The sequence below is a fragment of the Gavia stellata genome, chromosome 37 (assembly GCF_030936135.1).
Source record: "Gavia stellata isolate bGavSte3 chromosome 37, bGavSte3.hap2, whole genome shotgun sequence".
NCBI lineage: Eukaryota > Metazoa > Chordata > Aves > Gaviiformes > Gaviidae > Gavia > Gavia stellata.
In genome coordinates, this window is record NC_082630.1 from 723,940 (window position 1) to 746,680 (window position 22,741).

Below are 22,741 nucleotides of genomic sequence, written 5' to 3' on the forward strand. Positions count from 1 at the left end.
AGAGTTGCTGGATTGACAATGTGAGTGACCATTATTTCCACATCATCCTGTTCCACCAGAACAGCCTGATACTTAAGGGATCTCTGTGGTGAGAGCCAATGCCCCCCCTTTTACCTCTAATCCTGTGGATACAGTATGAGATGTCAGCACTGTAATCTTTTGGCCCAATGTAAATTTACGTGCTTCTTGAATATTTAGCACCAATGCTGCTACCGCCCTGAAGCAGCTAGGCCAACCTTTACTTACTTCATCAAGTTGTTTGGAGAAATACGCCGCTGCTCTTCTATACGGTCCCAAGTTTTGGGCTAGGATTCCCAGGGCCATTCCCTGTTTCTCATGGGAGAACAACCAGAATGTCTTAGTAATATCTGGTAACCCCAAAGCAGGGGCTTCCATTAATTTCCTTTTCAGTTGCTGGAATGCTCTTTCTGCTTCCCCATTCCAGGTGAGGTCTTTTGGATTAGATTTCAACAGTTTATAGAGTGGTCTTACCAAGAGTCCGGAGTTATAGAGCCATAGACGACACCATCCCATCATCCCTAAAAACGTACGGAGTTCTTTAGCTGTCTGTGGTCGAGGAGTTTGGCAGATGGCCTCCTTTCTTGCTGTTCCTAGGGTCCTTTAGCCTGCAGATATCTCATATCCGAGGTAAGTTTCCTGTGCTGAGCTATTCGGGCTTTCTGTGGAGAGACTTGATAGCCATTAAGTCCAAGGAAATTCAGCAGACTGACTGTCCATAGTATACAGAGTTCTTTTGTTTTAGTGGCTATCAATAGATCATCTACATATTGTAACATTATTCCATCTCCATGTGGTCGTTCCCACTGTTCCAAGTCTTTGGCTAGTTGGTTCCCAAAAAGAGTGGCGCTATTTTTAAACCCCTGTGGTAACACAGTCCATGTTAGTTGTGTCTTTCTCCCAGAGTCCGGGTTTTCCCACTCAAATGCAAACTGCAACTGGCTCTCTCGACTCAAAGGTAGGCAAAAGAAGGCATCTTTCAGGTCCAATACGGTAAACCAGGCCAATTCAAGTGCCAATTTAGTTAATAATGTATATGGGTTTGCCACCACAGGATGCAGATCCTCAACAATTTTATTAATGGCTCTGAGGTCCTGTACTATTCCATAATTACCATCCGGCTTTTTGACAGGTAGAATGGGAGTGTTATATTCCGATTCACATTCTGTTAGTAGCCCATATTTGATAAATCAGTTGATTATTGGTTGGATTCCTTCCCTATCCTCAGTTCTGAGGGGATATTGCTTAATTCTTACAGGCTGCGCCCCTAATTAGAGCCTGACCATTACTGGGGAGGCATTTTTTGTTTTTCCTGGTATTTCTGAGGCCCATACCCCTGGATATACTTGGTTCTGGATTTCCTCGGGTACTTCTGAGCTAACAGGAGTATCTATGAGGGCCAGACTCAGAAGTTCAATGCGCTGGTCATCCCCCACACGAAGCTCTATTCTTCCTTTCTCAAATTTTATTTCCGCTTTTAGTTGTTCCAATAAGTCTCGCCCCAATAGAGGTTTTGGTGAGTTAGGCATGTGTAAGAATTTGTGTATTCCCAATTGTTTTCCCAATCTAAATTTAAGAGGTTTTATAAGTACGCCTTTTCACTTTGGCCAGTAGCTCCCTTTACCCTTACAAAATCATCCTCCGTAGGTGTTAAAGCTTGGTTAATAGCTTTCATCTTGAGAAAATAAAATCAAGGACAGGGTCTGCCCTTTCTCTGTGATTCTGAGCAGCGGGGCTGCTGCCTCCGAGAAGCACCTTTGCGGCGGGAGGGGCCCCCCTGGGCACACACCACACAGCACCGCACTCGGGCCTCGTCACACTGGTTTTACTGGGCTCCAGCTCCCTCCCCAGCCGGGGGAGGCCACGGGGCCGTTTCCCTGCTTCCACTCAATCTGGGAAATGCGGGTACCGGCTCCCCCTCAAAAACAACATCAATTGCAACAAGGTGTTGTAATTCAAGGTTCCATTAAAGGGCCATTTCTCCTCATCATCCAATTTATACAAAGGCCACCATTGATGACAATATTTTACTAAAATCTTTCTACTCACACTTCCTCCTGGCAGCTCTCCTATCCCCTTCCAGTGAGCTAAAATACAGCCTAGAAGGCTCCTTTTCAATATTCCCCCACTTTGTTTAACTCCCATAATGAAGACCCTGCCCGCAGGGGCTTATTCCTCAGCCTAAGAATACAACCTGATTGAATTGACAACAATAATACCTTGTCCAAGGCAAAAGATGGAAGGGCGTACTTGCCCCACAGTGAATGCACTCAATTCAAGACAATTGTCTAAAAGTAAATAATCTTATGACACTCCAAACACTTAGCACGAACAAACAAGCAACACCAATGGCAAATCAGACAGTGCTCCACGCCAAATAAACCCGTCACTATTCTGTCCTACATTTCCCCCCGCCACATACCAGCAACATTCTTACTGATTCCTTATACCTTTTATATTTCCACAAAGCACCTGCTTCCTTGACACTCACTATGCCAAAAATCATCTCGTCCCCAAACCGTACTCAAACGTTCTCTTTACAACCAAAACATTCAAAAACATATATTGGGTTGCATGAAAAATCCTGATATCTGTGTATAGGACAATAAGGGTTAACAATCGGTTTGATTAACACAGTCTGTCACACGCTTCGTCTGTCTCCGGCCACTCTCCTCGCGGACAACACGGAACCGGGGATCAGGACTCCGCACTCCGCAGTCCGACTGCGTCTCACTCACTCAAACACTCACCCAACTTACAACAACTTACAACAACATTAATTGTATAATGAAGCACTTTTCACAGAATACACGGTACCGGGCACAAAACTTCTGAAGTATATAGATTGTAATGACAATCATAAAATGCCAATTATAACCACTATAATATAAATTTCAATTCCCATCGGTTATAATAGTTGGTACAAACAGTAGCAACCCCACGTACTTCCCTTAATCAGGGATTCCTGCGTTCATGTAGCTATCCCGTACTCCCGCAATTTCAGAGAAGAGTACCCCCGCGCGTACTTCCCTATCCAGGGATTCCCGCGCCCTCACTACTGGATTCAAATCCCTCCTGGGGCGAGCACCAATGCTCTTTACCTCGCGTACGACGTCTCCTCACCACTTACAGGTTCCCCACCCTTAACACACCTGGTCCGCTGATGGTCCTTGTCTGTCCCTGCAGCGATCGGGCGAGCGAGGGAGGTCCTCCGAGAAATCTCGGGGCGCGCCAAGGATGTCCCCCTCTCAGCCGGTCCCGCGGGCGGGCAGAGAGGGTCACACCTGGGGTGCCAAAATTGACACGCGGAAACACACTTCACAGCTCACACAGAGTTATAAAGCAGGAATGTTTATTGCGGCGCCGGGTGCAAGGGGATTTCTCCTCCTAACATGCACACCGGCTTAAAATCATGACAGGGATTTAAAGCAGTTAACAAAGTTACTTACGCCTCCTGGTCCTACCCCTTAATTAACTCTTGGTTAATACTTTTCTTACTTCATCTGAAAGTTGCAGTTCTCTTTTAATTCACCAAGCATGCTCAGAGAGTAGGGGGCTCCATTGGGTTGGGGTTCTCTAGCTGGGAGGTGTGTTCCTTGGTATTATAATGAGATTATAATGAGACAAGTTAAATCTAGGGCACTATTTTGGCAGTCTGTTCTATTCTGCTACGATTCGCCCTTGTGCTAATCCTCATTGCTAGTTAGCAGAGAGTCAGTGCAGACAGTCTTTATCTCCAATATGTCTCAGTGCGGTGCAGTTCTTACAAAGTATCTTCTCTACGTCCCTCTTTCCCACTTTTAACCCTTGTTTCTCAAGATGCCCTGTAACAGTGAGTATTTCACAGGGCTCGAGGGGATTTTTTAAGAAGTATACCTTCATATACACATCTCTTTCTATGAATAGATGTATTTCTATATATCTCTCTGTGTGTGCGAATCAATTTATGGACACAACAGCACATATAATACTATCATTCCAAATCTGTAATCTAGCCACTGTTGTGAGTGTAGTAAATCCTACCAACTCACTTTGCAAATGTAAAAGTCATATTAAGTGCTGCTAAGATTTTATCCTTTACCTTAAACTGGGAATGAACCTTAGATTGCTACTAAATAGATAGAATCCTTCAGATAGAAACCGGTGACCAAGTCTGAGACGAAGTCTGCATTCAGCCGCACCTAAACTCCTCTCTGAGAAGGAGTTCAGAAAGCAAGGGGCTATATTCTGAACCTTGTGACTCAACGGGCGGGTCCCTTTGGTCTCTCTGCAGAAATCCTTCTGATGCGATTCTGAGTTGATCTTCCTTTGTAAGTTTTAGTAAGTAATAGAGTGAATCTTGCCATGGAGTTCTATCAAGTCACGTTTTTGTAAACTGCTATTACAATGGCTTTTGCCAACAGCCTTGCTTCTTTTGGCATCTCCTGGTTTTCTGAGGCTTTGCTTTCTTCTCTCTCTCTTGTTTCTTGGGTTTCTTTTTCTTACCCTTGTTTTCAAATTATGAAACCGTCTTTACCAGAACCCGTGAGCTTTCTCCCTCTTACCCTTCCTATTCTCTCCCCCCATGCCCCTGGGGGGAGCGAGCGAGCGGCTGTGTGGTGCTCAGCTGCCGGCCAGGGTTAAACCACAGCAAACTGTGAGCAAAAGAGTTACCTACCGATGGTGAGAGTGCTCCTCCTTCCTCCTCCGTCAGGTGCAGGCGTCCCCTCTATCACAGCGGGACGCACGAAAGCCTCAGCAGTCCGGCTGCTGTTGGAGCCGCTTCAGAAGCTTGTTGGGTGAGCTGACGCGTTTCTACCTCCCAGAGTGGAAGTTAATCTCTCCCATTGCCATGAGTGAGGGGGGACCGAAGAAACTGCCCGACAAGCAGTGTGCAAGGAGGATGGCTGCAGGGGACAGCGAGCCGCAGGTGACGGTGGCTGCAGAAGGACCCTCAGCCCTTCCTGGCCACAGCACCCTGCCCACGTCTTGCCCTCGCTCTGGCCTGGTGGCGCTGCGCCTGGGAGATAGCCAAAACCCACCAGGACATGGTCCTGGGCAACCTGCTCTAGGGGAGCCTGCTTGAGCACATGTTGGACCACATCAGCTCCACAGGTGCCTTCCAACCTCAACCCTCCTGTGGGACCCTGTGCTTTGGTTTCACTCCTAAAGCACCTGCACTCAGCCCTGATGCCCGCTGGAAAGGATGCTGGGACAAGGGACGCTCCCAAACTCCTCCCCAAGGATTCCACACCAAACAACAACTCCCCACTCCACAATAGCCCATGGCAGACACAGTCGGAAGAGAGACAAGACGCTTTTATTGTTGATGTCAACTGCGCGGGGGGGCCCAGGAGTCGCAGCGCTTCAGCCTCTGAAAACAAATCAGCACCTGCAAGGACAGAGTCAGAAAGCTCTGATAAACCCAGAGAAGCAGGACTGGGCATGCCTTGGTTCCCCTTTCCTTGGTGAACACCATTTGCAGGAAGTGTTTCTGGCCCAGAAGAGAGAGCTCTTGCTGGCACTGGCATGGGGCTGGCTCTGGCGCCTCGTCCCCATGGGCAATGCCCTCAGAGAGCTGTGCCTGTGCAGAGATGCACAGTGCCCCTGTGCCACGCAGCAGGGCTCGACGGGGAGCCCCTGGGGAGCTGCCACGGAGTTCTTTCCAAACCCTGCGCAGCACCATCCCTGGCCGTCCCTTGCCAGCGAGTTGGACGGACTTCGAGCAGTCCTGAGAGCTGGGGAAGATGGGCAGCAGAGCCTGCTACACACCTGGCCGCCTTCACCTCCTGCCCCTTCTTGCTTTTCTTCGGTTGCCGCCTTCTCTCTTCCTCCTCTTATTCTCTCGTTCGTACCCCCTTGGCTCTGCCCAGGTCTCTTGCCTCTTTCTTTTTCTTTGGTTTTCAGTTTCCTGGGGACGGCCTGCAAACCTTTCCATCCCATCGTGCTGTTAGATAGGGAAAGCCGTGATCTGCTGGAGTCAGTTCTGATTTGAAGCAAAGCTGACTCCTTTTACCTTCTTTCCTCGGAAAGGTCTGTCAGTTGTTCCGGGCGTATGAGGGACTCTGCTGCACTCTCAGGGATGGCTGCAGGCAAAGCTGGAGGTGTCTAAACCAGAAATTTTGGAGTTCGCAGGTGGCAAGAGACGGCCTGGAGTAGTAAGCGACTGATTGCCAAATTGCCACCTTAGCTCTCCAGAGGAGATGCTGCTTTGCATCAGCCACATTTCACACGGTCCACCCATGCCCCCAAAGTAGACTTGATGAAGCTGTGCTGAAGTAGGATCGTAGCAAAAGCCCTCTCCAGTGTACTGCTGCACCCCTCTGTCTTTTTGGAGGGATTTTGTAGGTATTTTGGCTGATGAAGCACATGCCTAATGCATCTGAGAAACAACCTTTACACTTTTCCCTACAATGTATCACTGCGGGGGGAGGAGGAACCCCACACACAGGGGAGATGGATGCCAGGAGGAGGCACAGCAGTGACTTGGCCTCATCAGAAACCACCCTCCTGCCCGAGACACGTTGTCACAGTGTTTGTGGAGCTGCCATACCTCTGCCGTTTCAGACTCCACCGCTGTGTCTCCGCCAGCTTCTTCGAGGAGGTCCAGCAGAGCGGAGGATGCTTCCAGACGGGCTTTTGCCTGATGCTCCTCTTCTGCTCTGCCTGCAGGGCCACTTGGCACTTCCAAGTGCAGGGCTAGAAAGCCAGAGCATGTGAGCGAGGTGACTTCTTGCGAGTAAAGAACACCTAAAGCAAAGCCCTCTCAAAGCCCTACACCAGTTGTCTTCTTGACGTTGAGGTTTCTGGTATGCCAAGCCCCACCCTGTGACAACCCTGCGTTCCTCCTCGTACCTGTGGATGTGTCCACGGGTGCCGGCGACTCCGCGGCTGCTGAACAGGAGAGGCCATCCATCTCCTCCCCAAAGATGGCACCACAGTTTGCAATCATAAACTCCACCAGCACCTTCACCTGCACACAGCAAAGCCTTGCTCTCAAGCCAGCTGCCGGAAAAGGTATCAGGCAGCCTCTCCCACTCCCCCTCCTTCCAGGCAGCCACCCCACCAGCATTTGCTCAGGACAGGAGGCAGCCAGGGACCTCTCCACAGCCAAGCTCCGAGGGTTCGGGAAGGCTGCAGCCGCCTGCTCACGCCAGCCTACCTTCTGAGTCACCTCCAGCATGGCCTCCAGCGGCAGCAGGTCCTCGTTTGGTGGGCTCAGGAGGTTCGGCCCAAGGCAGATGGCCAGGTTGCTGGGGGTCATTCTGCTGGTGGACGCGTTGTGGCCGATGTCCTGGAGCAGTGCGAGCAGCCGCTTGAGGAGGAGGAGGTTGGCTGCAGGCAACTTCTCGGCCACCCTGAGGGATCAGCCAGACCAGGTTAATAAAGCAGCTGTTGTCCCCAGCCGTCCCCAAAGCTTGCCCCAGGCAGGCGCGCGCCAGAGGCTGTGCTGCGCAGCCTTCCAGGTGCTGTCAGCTGGGGGTCAGGGCTCCTGCTCAACAGGCAGGCTGCTGCCCACACTTACGCTTTCAGCTCTCCCATCTTCTCCTCCTTGCTGGACTTCTGCATCGCTGCCAGCCAGTCCTCGTAGAGCTCTGTCACAAGGAGCCTGGCGGGGATGCTTCGGAGGAAGTCCTGCAATGCCAAGGGCTCCAGGTGAGCCCCTGAACACTCCAGGCCAGCCAGGGGCTCTTCCAGCTGCAGGTCAGAAGCGCTCACCTTCAAGACGACGGCCAGCAGCACCGCAGGCTGCCTTCCCAGGTCGATGTCCGCGCCGTGGTCCAGGGCCTTCCGCAGATCCCAAAACTCTGCCCCGCTGGGAGCTTTGCGGAATATCCCCTCTGTTGTCGGTCCTTCCCGCTGCAGGACAGCCAGCAGCTCCTGCACAAGAGGCAGGAGGACAGTTGCGTGCCTGAGGAGCTGGCTTCCAAGAGCGGTGGCCAGAGCACTGCCCCAGATGCGGCTCCTGGCCCTCAAAAGGGGCTGGCACCAGAAGCGTGAGGCATGGCTGAAGAGCCCAATCCCCCACGCCCGCAGCCCCTGGGAACACCCACCGCCTCTGCGGAACAGGCGGAGAGAGGGCAGGGCACCCCCTCTCCAGGCTGGCTTACCTGGATGGGCTGGGGCAGCGTGCCGTCCTCCCCGCAGAGGGCTGCCAGGGGCTGGCCAAAGAGCGCCCTGCCGCAGCCGGAGCCCGCCTGCCCTGGCACCTGGGCAGCGGCCAGGCTCCGACGCAGAGCAAAGGGCCAGGGCAGCCCCCTCCTCCTCCTCCTGCTGCTGCTGCTCTCTTCTGTTGCAAAGGAAAAGAGAGCAAGAGACCCTCAATGGAGACCGCCAGCCCAGCGCTCCCGGGGACTGCCCTGCCCTGCCCTGCCCTGCCTGCAGCGCGGTGCTAAGCAGAGCGGCAGGATGGGCAGGGAGCCGTCAGCTGGAAGCACGGCTCCGGCTCAGCGGCTCCAGCTCGGAGGATCCTGAGGGCCGGCATGCCAGCGGGACAGCCTGTGGCAGCCCTCGCCCTGCCCTCCTCCAAGCTGTGGGCAGCAGTACAGGCTCCGTGTCCCTGCAGAACCACGTCCAGCAGCCGCTGCCCAGCGGGTGTCCTTGCTCCTCCAGGTGAAGTCCTCCCTTGGGGTGCCACACCTGCATGGCGACACTCAAGGGACAAGTGAGCACAGCTCAGCCGCTGGCAGGAGGTTGCCTTTCTTTCCAGAACTCACCTGCTGAGCGGCAAACTCCTCCTCCGTTGCCGGAAGACGCCAGCGGTGGCCCTTGCTTGGGATCAGCCTGCAAGAACCAGGCTGCGCTTAGAGAGCGGCCCCGCAGCACAAAGTGCCACGGGCGAGGTGCCACCCGGCATTAGCGGCCTGAGCGTGGCACAGCTGGGACCCTCTGCCCTCCCGGGCTCTCTGCCCCACGCAGCACGATTCTTCCCAGTGCCACTTGGGAGGACGTGCCGCCGGTCCTGGTGGCTCCCCAACCCTCTCCGCTCCCCGAGTGGCACTCTCCCTCCCTCCCGCACAAGCTCACCCCACATCCCTGGCACCTGGGCACAGCCGGAGGCGGCTGAAAGGCAGCCATTCTCACCTCTGCCTGGGCCTCCATCAGCCTCTCCAGGCTCCTGGTGCTCCTGCTGCTCTCCAGGAGCTTGATGGATGGGAGACGGGTCACCGGGGCTCTCTTTGCTCCTTCCGGGGTCCTGTGCACCGCCAAGGGACAGGGAGAGAGCTGGCTGAGCCCCAAGCTGCCCCTTCTCTCTTGTCGCGCAGCGCTTGCCGAGAGCTGCCCGCAGCCGCGGGGGCACCTCTCCCCAGCTGGGGAGCTGTGTTCCCCCATCCCGCTGCGCCTGCAGCGTCCCCGCGCCTTACCCCAGCAGCGTGCCCTCCCACAGCTCCTTCAGCGCCCGGGAGCTGCAGAAAGAGAGGAGAAACAGCGTCAGGCCGTGCTGCCCGCAGCCCGTTGCCCTCTGCCCTGCCAGAGCAGCTGCTTTTGCCCTTGCCTTCTGGGGACCACAAGGTGACCGGGGGCTGCAGGAGGTGGGAATGCCCCCCCATCCCTCCCTGCCGGCGTGCTGCCCGCTCCCTGCCCAGGCTCTGCACACAGGGCAGAGGCCCTTCCCAGGATGGCCGCCTGGCCGTGCTTGGGCACCTCTCCTGCCCTGCCATGGGACGTGGCACCACGCCTCACCCGAAATCGACAACGCAGGAGCCGCTGGGCCAGATGAGGATGAAGGAGGTGCTGTCCTCATCGCCGCCTTCCTCCTCCTCCTCCCCTGCTCCCACCTTCCGGCTGCTCAGCACCCACAGCTGGTCGAGGGGCAGGCGGAGCTGTGGGCGCAGGGTGCTGCCACGTCTGCAGAGAGGAGAGGCAGGCCGTGAGCTGGAGGTGGGCTCCTCGGGGTCCCCCCGGGCAGAGCCCTGTCCCCCACCTGCCCTTGGGACGGACATGGGTGCCTCCAGCACCAAGGTCCCGGGGCCTGGGGCGGGGGCCAGGCTGTCCCTGCCCTGGTGCCAGGGCCAGGGCTGGGGCAAAGGCAGCTGGGCTCTGAGCGTCTTACTGCAACTTGGCGATGAGCAGTTCCTCCTGGAGGAGGAGAAGGCGCCTCTCGCTCCTCTTGCGGCCCCGGGTCAGCCGCACGTCCGCGCTCAGCACCGACTCGGCGTCGGTGAGAGCCTCCCTGCAGAGCAGAGCGCGGCGGGCATGAGAAAGGCTGCTGCAGCTGCGGGGCCTGGCTGTGCCCGCGTGAGCCCCAGCCGAGCGGGGAGCCTACCTGGAGCCACAGCAGCAGTTGGCCTGGCCCATCCTGCCCGGGACAGGAGGACCCTCGCCGTGCACCGAGGATGTGGCTCAGCCGGCACAGCGAGGCTGGCAAGCGGGGTACCGGTGCCGGGGCAGCGCTGTTCGGCCAGAGCCTGCCTCTCGCAGCGCTGCGCCGTGCCAGCACAGCTCCGTCCCGCTCTCTCTGGTGGCTCCAACGGACCAACATTCTGAGCCCAACGGAAAGTGGGGGGGGCGGAACTCTGCGGGGCTGGGGGTTCTCTCCAGTATGGCCACCTCTGTCTTGCACTGGGGAGCCCAGAGCAGGACACGGCAGAGGGGCAGGACCTCCAACTAGCCTTGGTGCCACTGCTCAGCGCCCTCGGGGCCCGGCCGCTCAGCCACTTTTCCCTCCAGTGCACTGCTCATCAGCCCCGGGGGGGTTTGCTTTCTTGCAGCCTTCAGGCCCATCGGCCTTTGGGAGGGGCCTCTCAAGCCCATCTGCCAGCTCCCTCAGCGCTTGAGGGTGCAGCCCATGGGGGCCCCCCAGGGACTTGTGCATCTCCACCTTGCTGCAGTCTTCTCCTGTCTCCCCCTCTGCCCCCTGAGCATCTCACCGGCTCCTCTTGCACGAAGGGCACCTCTCCTTTGCTCCAGCCTTTCCCCAGCTCTCCAGGCCTGGCCCGTCTGAAGGCTGCTCTTGCCAGGACCACCATGCTTTTCTAGCTAGGAGGTGTGTTTCTTGGTATTAAAATAAATTTATAATGAGTTATAAAGTTAACTCTAGGGCACTATTTTGGCGGTCTGTTCTATTCTGCTACGATTCGCCCTTGTGCTAATCCTCATTGCGAGTTAGCAGAGAGTCAGTGCAGACAGTCTTTATCTCCAATATGTCTCAGTGCGGTGCAGTTCTTACAAAGTATCCTCTTTGCTACAAAGTATTATACAAAGTTGTTACAAAGTGTCCATTCTTCTTTCCCACTTTTAACCCTTGTTTCTCAAGATGCCCTGTAACATTCCCCCCTTTTCTTTCCCCTAAGCAAATTCTTTTGCTTTTAAAAGTGGTTCGTTATGTTTCATCATTATTTTTACTGTCCATACTTGCCCACTAATTTCCTTTAGTTTACACCAAAGGATAAGATTTACTGTTGTTAATGTTGTCGTGGCTATTAGTAACACCAGTATTGGGTGGGTCATTATGTTTAACATTTTGGTAGCTGACGGGGATTAACCCCTAAACACATCCCACCAATTGTGCTCTCCCTCTGACTTCACTCGTTCCACTACTTGGTGTATTTCCTCTGCATCATGATGGACAGTAAAGTCTTTCTTCCACTTTCTAGAACTTGCTTTAACAACCTTTTTAAATTTTCATGATGCAATAGTTTTCTTATTAGAGTGAGATTCATTCCAATAGGGGTGGGCTGTATATCCTGAATCAAAGTATGATTAAATTGTAGCAATTGATAAGTAGTAACAGGAGCCGTGTAGTTAAAATCACAGCCTGTAAGACTAACAAAGTTACAAATGCAAATATTTGAATGGTTGCTCGTGTCCACCAGTTGATCATCTACTTGTACAAAATCACACTGAGATCTCAGGCAAACACATCCCATACCCCTGTAAATTATGATGGCTCTTAGGGTCTCGTTGGGATGCACCTCAAAGTGACAAACATTTTGTTCAGTGTCAAGACAAATATCTTGCCCTTTGGTGGTGTTTCCTTCACAAATAAATCCTTGTCAGTCTCATACGACACAGGACTTGACATCAATAGTTTGCCACTTATTCCTGTTTTTCGTAGCCCATACCCTATGTCCTAGGGGACAAAGTACAGTTCCGTGGTTGTTTAATCCTAGTGCAACAATCGGGTATATGCTATACACTAAAGCTTTATATATTGTTAGTACAAAAGCTGTAGCTGTGTTGTTAGTAGGGTCAAAGGTAAAATTAACCAAATGCCACCACGACTGGAATCTCCTTTCAAATTCCGTTGCGTTATTCCAAACCACCTTTCGGATTTCTTTTGGTAGGATTCCGTCTTCACCTTCCCTAATGATTGCAGCTGCTATTGTCTGTGACCATAATTGAGCTTGGATACAACTGAGTGCTATAGAAACAGTAGTCTGAGCCACTTCTAATGCATTTATAAGCAGTTCATTGTCCTTTTCATTAAGCTTTTCCCACTCTGGTAACGTATTTGCTGAAAGCCATTGGCTGGTTCCTAAAGTTAGGAGGGAAGATCTTAAAGGGTTCTGTATTTTGTTCAGATCAGTGGTAACCGTTGCAACTTTGTTCCTTATTATCTCAGTATCTATACTATTTAAAACTCCCAGTCCTGTTCCTACTGCACCAATCACATCTCTCCTTTTTCTCATTCGGGAAGGAGGGGTCTTCTTATGTAAGCATGACGTCCACCCTATGTGCAAGGGTCTTATAAATGACGAACAGGCTGGTTGAACGGTGGAAATATCATTCTGTATTAATAATTCCACTCGTTTAAGAGACCATATTGGATTAGACATTACCTGTTGCTGACCAACATATTTAATTACGTATGGTCCTGTCGGATACACATATGGTAGTACCCTGAGTCGAGGTAGTGTAGGCAGGGGGAGTAGTGGTTTCCTCTGGTGTCTGCAACCAAAAATCTAAAAGTTAGAGCTTGGGCCCCCTCTTGAGTTGCCCCCAGACATACTATGGTCACCGTTTGAGTTATATGGAAGGGATACCAACAAACCTCCTTTCTTTTACATATTGTGCTGCCTGTTCTATTGGCAGAATCCCAGACCACACCGTTCTTGACAGTAATTTGGGTCTGGAGAGGAGGCAGGTTACTTGCATTAAGGAGTCTAGAACCTATCCGAACCTCCTTTCCTTTCTCAGTTGTCCCTGTATAGACCGAATCTATTCTTTCCCATTCAGTTGGTCGCAGTGTCATGTTATTATTATATATTGCCACAGTTGCCAAATTCAACCCGTTTAAATTCTTTCCCGAGCTTCCCGTATACCCAAAATAAACATTTTTCCAAGGCCATTCCCAACAGTGGTTACAGTTCAGCAGAGTCATAAGAATCCATACCATCGCTTTCGAATGCGAAGCTTCCACGGTCCCATAGGTGTCGATTCCCATCGTGGCTTAGGGCTTTCTTCACTCTGGTATGATGCACCCACTTCACATACACATAATCACCAGGCTTAATATTATGCACCGGCCCATCAAGACCTCAGGCTCTGGTTCCTAAGTTGTTTTTGCAGGCTTATCATATAATCAGATAACGTTTCGTCTCCAATCTGAGTTGATGTTCCCGCCTGTACAATATCACAGAATCACAGAATCAGTACGGTTGGAAAAGACCTGTAAGATCATCGAGTCCAACCTGGAATATAGGAATATAGGGCCTCCCGTACAGTATTTCAAAAGGGCTCAACCCCTCTTAGTTCTGGGTTTAGTTCTAATCCTCAGGAGTGCCAAAGAGAATGATTGTGGCCAAGGCAATCCAGCCTCCTCCTGCCCTATTTTACAATCTGTCACTTAATTAAGGGGTTCATCTTTTCCACTTGACCACTTGCTTGTGGCCTATATGAGGTATGTAACTGCCAATCTATTTCCAAATGTTTACTAACTTGTTGAACAATTTTTTGCAATGAAATGTGATCCTCTATCCGAGGAGATTGCTGCAGGAATTCCGAATCTCAGTATTATTTCTTGTAGTAGTGCTTTAGTTACTTCCCTAGCCTTATTAGTTCGGCAAGGGAATGCTTCTGGCCAGCCTGAAAAGGTGTCTGTTAGAACCAGCAGATATCGAAACCTCCCTTTTCTGGGAAGTTCTGAGAAATCAATTTGCCACTGCTGCCCTGGATAGTTTCCTTTCCCTATCTGTCCAAGTTGGCCTCTAGGGCTTACCTTAGAATTATTTTGCAAACATATTTCACACTGCTGTGTCACTTGTTTAACAGTGGTGTAGAGGTTCGGGGCAACTATACGCTGACTCAAATGTTTATGCAATGCCACAGCTCCCCAGTGGGATTTCCTGCGTTCTGCTATAACCATGGCCCACAATAACGCAAATGGGATGATTATTTTGCCCTGCAGAGTCTTTACCCACTTACCTTTCTCTATTTCTCCACCTACGTCTTCAACTAATTTCCCATCTTCTTTGGAATACCTGGGTTCACAATCAATTTGTATTTTGCCGTCTGGGACCAAAGACTGCACCTCTAACTCACCTTTCTCAGCTGCTCTTTTGACTTCTTGATCTGCCATAGCATTGCCCAACCCTTGAGCGGTATCTCCTTTCTGATGAGCCTTGCAATGCATGATAGCCACTTTTTCGGGTTGCTGCACTGCTTCCAGGAGCCTAAGAATTTCTTCAGCACGTTTTATATGTTTCCCTTGGGTGGATAGGAGTCCCTTTTCTTTCCATGTGGCTCCATGGGCATGGACTGCCCCAAAAGCGTATTTGGAGTCCGTCCAGATATTAATCTTTTTGTCTTTGGCTAGCTCCAACGTTCGGGTTAAAGCAATTATTTCTGCTTTTTGTGCCAAAGTATTTGGGGCAAGGGCTGCGGATTCTATGACCTTATTCACGGTGGTTATTGCATACCCTGCTCTGCGGACGCCTTGTCAAACAAAGTTACTTCCATCTGTGTACCAGGAATCCTCAGCGTCTTCCAGTGGCTCCTCCTTTAGATCTGGTCGGCTGGAATAGACCGCTTCCATCGTTTCCAGGCAGTCATGTGATACCGGTTCTCCCGTGGTTCCACTGAGGAGAGTTGCTGGATTGACAATGTGAGTGACCATTATTTCCACATCATCCTGTTCCACCAGAACAGCCTGATACTTAAGGGATCTCTGTGGTGAGAGCCAATGCCCCCCCTTTTACCTCTAATCCTGTGGATACAGTATGAGATGTCAGCACTGTAATCTTTTGGCCCAATGTAAATTTACGTGCTTCTTGAATATTTAGCATATTTAGCAATAATAATATTTAGCATATTTATAGAGCGGCCTTACCAAGAGTCCGGAGTTATAGAGCCATAGACGACACCATCCCATCATCCCTAAAAACGTACGGAGTTCTTTAGCTGTCTGTGGTCGAGGAGTTTGGCAGATGGCCTCCTTTCTTGCTGTTCCTAGGGTCCTTTAGCCTGCAGTTATCTCTTAGCCGAGGTAAGTTTCCTGTGCTGAGCTATTCGGGCTTTCTGTGGAGAGACTTGATAGCCATTAAGTCCAAGGAAATTCAGCAGACTGACTGTCCATAGTATACAGAGTTCTTTTGTTTTAGTGGCTATCAATAGATCATCTACATATTGTTAACATTATTCCATCTCCATGTGGTCGCTCCCACTGTTCCAAGTCTTTGGCTAGTTGGTTCCCAAAAAGAGTGGCGCTATTTTTAAACCCCTGTGGTAACACAGTCCATGTTAGTTGTGTCTTTCTCCCAGAGTCCGGGTTTTCCCACTCAAATGCAAACTGCAACTGGCTCTCTCGACTCAAAGGTAGGCAAAAGAAGGCGTCTTTCAGGTCCAATACGGTAAACCAGGCCAATTCAAGCGTCAATTTAGTTAATAATGTATATGGGTTTGCCACCACAGGATGCAGATCCTCAACAATTTTATTAATGTCTCTGAGGTCCTGTACTATTCCATAATTACCATCCGGCTTTTTGACAGGTAGAATGGGAGTGTTATATTCCGATTCACATTCTGTTAGTAGCCCATATTTGATAAATCGGTTGATTATTGGTTGGATTCCTTCCCTATCCTCAGTTCTGAGGGGATATTGCTTAATTCTTACAGGCTGCGCCCCTAATTTGAGCCTGACCATTACTGGGGAGGCATTTTTTGCTTTTCCTGGTATTTCTGAGGCCCATACCCCTGGATATACTTGGTTGTGGATTTCCTCGGGTAATTCTGAGCTAACAGGAGTATCTATGAGGGCCAGACTCAGAAGTTCAATGCGCTGGTCATCCCCCACACGAAGCTCTATTCTTCCTTTCTCAAATTTTATTTCCGCTTTTAGTTGTTCCAATAAGTCTCGCCCCAATAGAGGTTTTGGTGAGTTAGGCATGTGTAAGAATTTGTGTATTCCCAATTGTTTTCCCAATCTAAATTTAAGAGGTTTTAAAAGTACGCCTTTTCACTTTGGCCAGTAGCTCCCTTTACCCTTACAAAATCATCCTCCGTAGGTGTTAAAGCTTGGTTAATAGCTTTCATCTTGAGAAAATAAAATCAAGGACAGTGTCTGCCCTTTCTCTGTGATTCTGAGCAGCGGGGCTTCTGCCTCCGAGAAGCACCTTTGCGGCGGGAGGGGCCCCCCTGGGCACACACCACGCAGCACCGCGCTCGGGCCTCGTCACACTGGTTTTACTGGGCTCCAGCTCCCTCCCCAGACGGGGGGAGGCCGCGGAGCCATTTCCCTGCTTCCACTCAATCTGGGAAACGCGGTACCGGCTCCCCCTCAAAAACAACATCAATTGCAACAAGGTGTTGTAATTCAAGGTTCCATTAAAGGGCCATTTCTCCTCATCATCCAATTTATACAAAGGCCACCATTGATGACAATATTTTATTAAAAACTTTCTGCTCACACTTCCTCCTGGCAGCTCTCCTATCCCCTTCCAGTGAGCTAAAATACAGCCTAGAAGACTCCTTTTCAATATTCCCCCACTTTGTTTACCTGCCATAATGAAGACCCTGCCCGCAGGGGCTTATTCCTCAGCCTAAGAATACAACCTGATTGAATTGACAACAATAATACCTTGTCCAAGGCAAAAGATGCAAGGGCGTACTTGCCCCACAGTGAATGCACTCAATTCAAGACAATTGTCTAAAAGTAAATAATCTTATGACACTCCAAACACTTAGCACGAACAAACAAGCAACACCAATGGCAAATCAGACAGTGCTCCATGCCAAATAAACCCGTCACTATTCTGTTCTATATTCCCCCCCCCACATACCAGCGACATTCTTACTGATTCCTTATACCTTTTATATTTCCACAAAGCACCTGCTTCCTTGACACTCACTATGCCAAAAATCATCTCGTCCCCAAACCGTACGCAAACGTTCTCTTTACAACCAAAACATTCAAAAACATATATTGGGTTGCATGAAAAATCCTGATATCTGTGTATAGGACAATAAAGGTTAACAATCGGTTTGATTAACACAGTCTGTCACACGCTTCGTCTGTCTCCGGCCACTCTCCTCGCGGACAACACGGAACCGGGGATCAGGACTCCGCACTCCGCAGTCCGACTGCGTCTCACTCACTCAAACACTCACCCAACTTACAACAACTTACAACAACATTAATTGTATAATGAAGCACTTTTCACAGAATACACGGTACCGGGCACAAAACTTCTTCAGTATATAGATTGTAATGACAATCATAAAATGCCAATTATAACCACTATAATATAAATTTCAATTCCCATCGGTTATAATAGTTGGTACAAACAGTAGCAACCCCACGTACTTCCCTTAATCAGGGATTCCTGCGTTCATGTAGCTATCCCGTACTCCCGCAATTTCAGAGAAGAGTACCCCCGCACGTACTTCCCTATCCAGGGATTCCCGCGCCCTCACTACTGGATTCGAATCCCTCCTGGGGCGAGCACCAATGCTCTTTACCTCGCGTACGACGTCTCCTCACCACTTACAGGTTCCCCACCCTTAACACACCTGGTCCACTGATGGTCCTTGTCTGTCCCTGCAGCGATCGGGCGAGCGAGGGAGGTCCTCTGAGTAATCTCGGGGCGCGCCAAGGATGTCCCCCTCTCAGCCGGTCCCGCGGGCGGGCAGAGAGGGTCACACCTGGGGTGCCAAAATTGACACGCGGAAACACACTTCACAGCTCACACAGAGTTATAAAGCAGGAATGTTTATTGCGGCGCCGGGTGCAAGGGGATTTCTCCTCCTAACATGCACACCGGCTTAAAATCATGACAGGGATTTAAAGCAGTTAACAAAGTTAGTTACGCCTCCTGGTCCTACCCCTTAATTAACTCTTGGTTAATACTTTTCTTACTTCATCTGAAAGTTACAGTTCTCTTTTAATTCACCAAGCATGCTCAGAGAGTAAGGGGCTCCATTGGGTTGGGGTTCTCTAGCTAGGAGGTGTGTTTCTTGGTATTATAATGAGATTATAATGAGACAAGTTAAATCTAGGGCACTATTTTGGCAGTCTGTTCTATTCTGCTACGATTCGCCCTTGTGCTAATCCTCATTGCTAGTTAGCAGAGAGTCAGTGCAGACAGTCTTTATCTCCAATATGTCTCAGTGCGGTGCAGTTCTTACAAAGTATCTTCTCTACATCCCTCTTTCCCACTTTTAACCCTTGTTTCTCAAGATGCCCTGTAACAGTGAGTATTTCACAGGGCTCGAGGGGATTTTTTAAGAAGTATACCTTCATATACACATCTCTTTCTATGAATAGATGTATTTCTATATCTCTGTGTGTGTGCGAATCAATTTATGGACACAACAGCACATATAATACTATCATTCCAAATCTGTAATCTAGCCACTGTTGTGAGTGTAGTAAATCCTACCAACTCACTTTGCAAATGTAAAAGTCATATTAAGTGCTGCTAAGATTTTATCCTTTACCTTAAACTGGGAATGAACCTTAGATTGCTACTAAATAGATAGAATCCTTCAGATAGAAACCGGTGACCAAGTCTGAGACGAAGTCTGCATTCAGCCGCACCTAAACTCCTCTCTGAGAAGGAGCTCAGAAAGCAAGGGGCTCCATTCTGAACCTTGTGACTCAACGGGCGGGTCCCTTTAGTCTCTCTGGTCTCTCTGCAGAAATCCTTCTGATGTGATTCTGAGTTGATCTTCCTTTGTAAGTTTTAGTAAGTAATAGAGTGAATCTTGCCATGGAGTTCTATCCAGTCACATTTTTGTAAACTTCTATTGCAATGGCTTTTGCCAACAGCCTTGCTTCTTTTGGCATCTCCTGGTTTTCTGAGGCTTTGCTTTCTTCTCTCTCTCTCTTGTTTCTTGGGTTTCTTTTTCTTACCCTTGTTTTCAAATTATGAAACTGTCTTTACCAGAACCCGTGAGCTTTCTCCCTCTTACCCTTCCTATTCTCTCCCCCCATGCCCCTGGGGGGAGCGAGCGAGCAGCTGTGTGGTGCTCAGCTGCCGGCCAGGGTTAAACTACAGCAAACTGTGAGCAAAAGAGTTACCTACCGATGGTGAGAGTGCTCCTCCTTCCTCCTCCGTCAGGTGCAGGCGTCCCCTCTATCACAGCGGGACGCACGAAAGCCTCAGCAGTCCGGCTGCTGTTGGAGCCGCTTCAGAAGCTTGTTGGGTGAGCTGACGCGTTTCTACCTCCCAGAGTGGAAGTTAATCTCTCCCATTGCCATGAGTGAGGGGGGACCGAAGAAACTGCCCGACAAGCAGTGTGCAAGGAGGATGGCTGCAGGGGACAGCGAGCCGCAGGTGACGGTGGCTGCAGAAGGACCCTCAGCCCTTCCTGGCCACAGCACCCTGCCCACGTCTTGCCCTTGCTCTGGCCTGGTGGCGCTGCGCCTGGGAGATAGCCAAAACCCACCAGGACATGGTCCTGGGCAACCTGCTCTAGGGCAGCCTGCTTGAGCACATGTTGGACCACATCAGCTCCACAGGTGATTTCCAACCTCAACCCTCCTGTGGGACCCTGTGCTTTGGTTTCACTCCTAAAGCACCTGCACTCAGCCCTGATGCCCGCTGGAAAGGATGCTGGGACAAGGGACGCTCCCAAACTCCTCCCCAAGGATTCCACACCAAACAACAACTCCCCACTCCACAACAGCCCATGGCAGACACAGTCGGAAGAGAGACAAGACGCTTTTATTGTTGACGTCAACTGCGCGGGGGGGCCCAGGAGTCGCAGCGCTTCAGCCTCTGAAAACGAATCAGCACCTGCAAGGACAGAGTCAGAAAGCTCTGATAAACCCAGAGAAGCAGGACTGGGCATGCCTTGGTTCCCCTTTCCTTGGTGAACACCATTTGCAGGAAGTGTTTCTGGCCCAGAAGAGAGAGCTCTTGCTGGCACTGGCATGGGGCTGGCTCTGGCGCCTCGTCCCCATGGGCAATGCCCTCAGAGAGCTGTGCCTGTGCAGAGATGCACAGTGCCCCTGTGCCACGCAGCAGGGCTCGACGGGGAGCCCCTGGGGAGCTGCCACGGAGTTCTTTCCAAACCCTGCGCAGCACCATCCCTCGCCGTCCCTTGCCAGCGAGTTGGACGGACTTCGAGCAGTCCTGAGAGCTGGGGAAGATGGGCAGCAGAGCCTGCTACACACCTGGCCGCCTTCACCTCCTGCCCCTTCTTGCTTTTCTTCGGTTGCCGCCTTCTCTCTTCCTCCTCTTATTCTCTCGTTCGTACCCCCTTGGCTCTGCCCAGGTTTCTTGCCTCTTTCTTTTTCTTTGGTTTTCAGTTTCCTGGGGACGGCCTGCAAACCTTTCCATCCCATCGTGCTGTTAGATAGGGAAAGCCGTGATCTGCTGGAGTCAGTTCTGATTTGAAGCAAAGCTGACTCCTTTTACCTTCTTTCCTCGGAAAGGTCTGTCAGTTGTTCCGGGCGTATGAGGGACTCTGCTGCACTCTCGGGGATGGCTGCAGGCAAAGCTGGAGGTGCCTAAACCAGAAATTTTGGAGTTCGCAGGTGGCAAGAGACGGCCTGGAGTAGTAAGCGACTGATTGCCAAATTGCCACCTTAGCTCTCCAGAGGAGATGCTGCTTTGCATCAGCCACATTTCACACGGTCCACCCATGCCCCCAAAGTAGACTTGATGAAGCTGTGCTGAAGTAGGATCGTAGCAAAAGCCCTCTCCAGTGTACTGCTGCACCCCTCTGTCTTTTTGGAGGGATTTTGTAGGTATTTTGGCTGATGAAGCACATGCCTAATGCATCTGAGAAACAACCTTTACACTTTTCCCTACAATGTATCACTGCGGGGGGAGGAGGAACCCCACACACAGGGGAGATGGATGCCAGGAGGAGGCACAGCAGTGACTTGGCCTCATCAGAAACCACCCTCCTGCCCGAGACACGTTGTCACAGTGTTTGTGGAGCTGCCATACCTCTGCCGTTTCAGACTCCACCGCTGTGTCTCCGCCAGCTTCTTCGAGGAGGTCCAGCAGAGCGGAGGATGCTTCCAGACGGGCTTTTGCCTGATGCTCCTCTTCTGCTCTGCCTGCAGGGCCACTTGGCACTTCCAAGTGCAGGGCTAGAAAGCCAGAGCATGTGAGCGAGGTGACTTCTTGCGAGTAAAGAACACCTAAAGCAAAGCCCTCTCAAAGCCCTACACCAGTTGTCTTCTTGACGTTGAGGTTTCTGGTATGCCAAGCCCCACCCTGTGACAACCCTGCGTTCCTCCTCGTACCTGTGGATGTGTCCACGGGTGCCGGCGACTCCGCGGCTGCTGAACAGGAGAGGCCATCCATCTCCCCAAAGATGGCACCACAGTTTGCAATCATAAACTCCACCAGCACCTTCACCTGCACACAGCAAAGCCTTGCTCTCAAGCCAGCTGCCGGAAAAGGTATCAGGCAGCCTCTCCCACTCCCCCTCCTTCCAGGCAGCCACCCCACCAGCATTTGCTCAGGACAGGAGGCAGCCAGGGACCTCTCCACAGCCAAGCTCCGAGGGTTCGGGAAGGCTGCAGCCGCCTGCTCACTCCAGCCTACCTTCTGAGTCACCTCCAGCATGGCCTCCAGCGGCAGCAGGTCCTCGTTTGGTGGGCTCAGGAGGTTCGGCCCAAGGCAGATGGCCAGGTTGCTGGGGGTCATTCTGCTGGTGGACGCGTTGTGGCCGATGTCCTGGAGCAGTGCGAGCAGCCGCTTGAGGAGGAGGAGGTTGGCTGCAGGCAACTTCTCGGCCACCCTGAGGGATCAGCCAGACCAGGTTAATAAAGCAGCTGTTGTCCCCAGCCGTCCCCAAAGCTTGCCCCAGGCAGGCGCGCGCCAGAGGCTGTGCTGCGCAGCCTTCCAGGTGCTGTCAGCTGGGGGTCAGGGCTCCTGCTCAACAGGCAGGCTGCTGCCCACACTTACGCTTTCAGCTCTCCCATCTTCTCCTCCTTGCTGGACTTCTGCATCGCTGCCAGCCAGTCCTCGTAGAGCTCTGTCACAAGGAGCCTGGCGGGGATGCTTCGGAGGAAGTCCTGCAATGCCAAGGGCTCCAGGTGAGCCCCTGAACACTCCAGGCCAGCCAGGGGCTCTTCCAGCTGCAGGTCAGAAGCGCTCACCTTCAAGATGACGGCCAGCAGCACCGCAGGCTGCCTTCCCAGGTCGATGTCCACGCCGTGGTCCAGGGCCTTCCGCAGATCCCAAAACTCTGCCCCGCTGGGAGCTTTGCGGAATATCCCCTCTGTTGTCGGTCCTTCCCGCTGCAGGACAGCCAGCAGCTCCTGCACAAGAGGCAGGAGGACAGTTGCGTGCCTGAGGAGCCGGCTTCCAAGAGCGGTGGCCAGAGCACTGCCCCAGATGCG